Raw genomic sequence first — 4,133 nt, 5'->3', positions numbered from 1 at the left:
TGCATGGGTCCAAGTGGGTGCAAATGACCAAAACTTGGGTTTGGGCTAGGTTACCCATGTTAATTGGCCCAATTAATTGTTGAATTTTTTGTATATGATCATAAGGGACAACTTTGGTGAAGAATGGAAGTGGTTTTTAGTTCAATTGAAGGGTCAATTTGAGGGAATTTTGATTTTAATCATTTTGGTCATGTTGGGCTAGGCTTGGGTCTAGCTTGGGTTAGTCTTGGGCTAAGTCCAAATTGATTGTTTTAAATGGTCAATAGGGACCAACATGTGAAACTTCAAGTTGAGTAGAGAAGAGGGTAGAATTTCTAACGGTGAGGGTGCCTTTTCTATTTTTCTAAGAATAGTCAATAAGAAAGTCCTATGGTTAGACCTTAGGCGACTAAAGAGGGAAAAAAACTAAACCTCAACGAAAACAACTAAACCTCATCGAAAAGTGAGGTCAACACCACTTTTTCATGATAAGGGTAGAATTGTAATTTTATAAATTATTATAACTTGGAAGTCAATTCAATTGAATGATCCTAAGGTAGTGGGCTTGAATTATGAAGATAATCATACACTCATTTGAAGCCCCTAATTAGTGATTAGAAGATAACATGATCTTTTGATAAGAATACATTCCACTAAAATTAATATTTTGATAACTGTAAATTTACCCATGAAATTGTTATGGGCTTAGTAGTGAGCTAGGTTTGATGTTTGAGCTTGTTTCATGGGGATTAGAAAAGAAAGACATGATTGATTAACACCTCTAAACACTACAAGCCTAGTTTTATTTGTGAGTACAAGGTCTTAAATGACTTGAGTTTGCTCTGAGGGTACCCATTCACATAACTCTTAAATGAAACATTAAGTGACTGTCAGATTACCCCACTCTCAGGATAGTTGAAACATCAGGTTCACTGAGAACAAGATGTATTAATTCATTGAAACTAAATTTAAAGTTTGGGATGATCAATTGAATAATACAATAGGTTCAAATGAACTTAAAACGTTTTAAACGGTTCTAAAAGTTGTTAGGAATTGTTCCTCAAACACTTTTATGACCTTTTGATACTTTGAAGGACAATTATACTTCTTATTTTTTGTTCAAGAAAATCATCAATTAAAACCTTCAAGGACCCACCAAGCTATGACCTGGGGTTTTTTGGCTACACCTTCGATTGGTCTTCTTATTTTTTGTTCTTGCAATTTATTTAAACTCTCTAAAAAATTATATATATGTTGCAAGTTCTAACATTTTAACAGGACTAGCGGGAAGATGATAGGTAAACCTTTATAGTTTTCATTACTTCTTTTCATTTCATTTACTATAATTACTACTGCTTCGACAGACAATGCTGTCGGCACTATTTTTGGGTTATGGAGTTGCCCGTTGGAAGTTTTTGGCCACCGGAATCGAAATACCGTTGCCCCTTTCGGAAAGGCATTTAATTTACTTATATATATATAGTTTAGAAAAATATGAAATCAAACTGATCCCATATTTTTCATAGTTTAAATGAAAGAGCACTATACCTCAAACTCTGTATCTATCTTGAAAGATAAACACAAGACTTGAGGATGAGGCTTGATCAAATAAACTAAGAAATATATGACATCTGTTTGGTCTGTGAAACCATTTATTTGCTGACAAGTTCCCTTATTTAATATAAAGAATTAAATAGGCATTTAATTTACCCATCTTTGAAGATTATATTAAGCTGGGTAAGGATAAGCTTCCTATAAGGGCAAACCCGTATAATTAATTAGATCTTAGATAACCAAAGTCACCTAAGAAAATTATCGATAAAAATCAGAAAATATAATCTTCAAAGATGTCAAAAGGATAGGACTTTTCAACAAAATCGGACAAATAGGTGTGAAAGGGGAATATTTTAAATTTAGAGCATTTTGTTGTAGATTCTAAAGGAGGAAGAACTAGGGGATGTCATAGATCCAGAGGAGAATCTCGGTGACTTCACAGTATATCCTATTATTTGGCTTCAGCTTTGAGTATAAATATTTAAGTGTTTCATTTTGAAAATTTTATTATTTAGGGCTTAAATTCATGTGAAATGATCACATAATTAGCCTGAAAGATGTGAGGGTTTAGGTCGCGACGAATAATAACATCAAAATCTTAAGATGAGTTAGGGCTTAGCTTGTATAACAGAGCTGTAAAAAAACCTAAAGATATTGTGAGGAATTATGTTGCATAAGCAAACAACCTCGAAGTCCTATGGGCAAACAACCTCGAAGCATAAGCAAACAACCTCGAAGTCCTATGGCTTGATTATTTAATTCTAAGGAAGAAAATTGGTTTAGCTGGGGAAGACATGCTTTATTTTTGAAGATGGTCATGTTGCCCACCATGCTAGCTCCAAGCTCCTTGTCATGATGAGTTTGAGTTTTTTAGTGTTTCAGGTCATGATGTGAAATCAGATGGCCCTATGGTTAAAGTTCTTTAAATGTTATTGGGGCATGTTAAAGTTGATTAGAGCGACACCGATTAGGATCCTACAGTTCCCTCATTCTGGTACCACTATTTTTTATTGGATTCACTTAGTCCAAATGAATTTACTAAAATCAACTTAATGAGTTCCATACTTTCATTTAGACCGTGAGAAGTCTCGTTAGCAACCGTAGGTTGCCTCCTCCGAGGGATTCCCAATCATCCGATAGAGACGTCTTAATTTAGTTGCAATTATTTTTTTGTGTGATGTTTGTGATTAAATTTTGAGTTATTTTATATTTTGAATGTCGTGGCGATGAATTTTATCTTGGTTGATTTTAGTTTTGGTTTTGGTTATGGTTTTGGTTTTGTGGCTACCCTAACAGTTTTAGTTTTCATGCAGGGTGACGTCGTTGTTTAATATGCAATCTCAAGACAAGAAGTACAAGAAGATAAATGCATTAATGTAAAAGCTTACCTGGCGAGACTTCTCGTTCCACCACCTGAAAGGTTAGTACTTGCAAGACATGTATATAATATTGCAAGGAACTTAAAAAGCATGAGTAGATGAACCAAACCCCAGGTTATGATTTAGTTGAATCTCAGAAGATATGATAAGTTCAATTTGTCCTTCAAAAACATCCAAAAGATTCCAAAGTGCTCGAGATATGACGCTGAACTATTTTGGAGATCTCTTGAATTATTTTGAGTTCATTTCTAAACTTATCATATTTTTCCATTAACCATCCAAGTTTAGAGTGTGGCTATCCCGTTGCTCAGTGAAACTTAACAATTTAATTATCCCAATGATTGATAGGATACTCGATTTACAATTGATATTTTATTTAAGAGTTATGTGAGTGAGTGCCTCCAAGGCAAGTTTGAGTTATTTAAGATTGTGGTGCCCATAAGTAAAGTTAGACTTGGAGTGTTTAAAGATATTGATCATCAACCCAATTATCTTCAAAATCAAATCATTTGAGCTTAGATATCGAGCCTAGGTCACCACCACGCCCTTAGAAATCATAATGGAAAATTTGGTGAAGGTTAAGATTTTAGTTTAAGTGACATGTATTTTCATTTAAAGATCACATTATCATCAATTTTGGGCTTATGGAAAGTAAATTATCATCCTTTTATCTTAAGCCTCTCACTTAAGAAACTTTTGATATTAGTTGACTTCCAAGTCATGAAGATTACAGTCATGAAGATTAGGAGAACTATGTTTTTAGTTGATGTTGTGCAGGGGTGTTGAATGGTTTTCTACCTTTTAGCCCCATTGTATTTCAACCATCCAAACAAGTTTACTAGGATCAAAGTTACCCATTTTTCCTTTGATAATCCTAAATTTTGATTAAGGCACCAAAGTCCTAAAATTACCACTTTGCTCTTGGGGCACTTCACCTCATAGCTCTTTAAACATAACTCAAATGACTTTGAGGGTTTAAAGTTTTATATCCATGAGGTAATTAAAATGTTAGAGGAGGATATGTGGACCTCTCAAAATTTAATTTAATTTAGTTAATTATTTAAATTTAGAAAATTGGATTTTTAAAAGTTAATTTATTTAATCATCCAAAATAAATTTTATATTTATGGAAAAATTATTAGAGGTTTCCTAAGGTCAGAGAAACACTTAAACAAAATTTCATGATTTTTTGAATCAAATTTCTATTTTTATTATATAGTT

Source organism: Phalaenopsis equestris, unplaced genomic scaffold (assembly GCF_001263595.1).
Source record: "Phalaenopsis equestris unplaced genomic scaffold, ASM126359v1 Scaffold000601, whole genome shotgun sequence".
Classification (NCBI taxonomy): Eukaryota; Viridiplantae; Streptophyta; class Magnoliopsida; order Asparagales; family Orchidaceae; genus Phalaenopsis; species Phalaenopsis equestris.
This window is presented reverse-complemented; position numbering follows the sequence as displayed.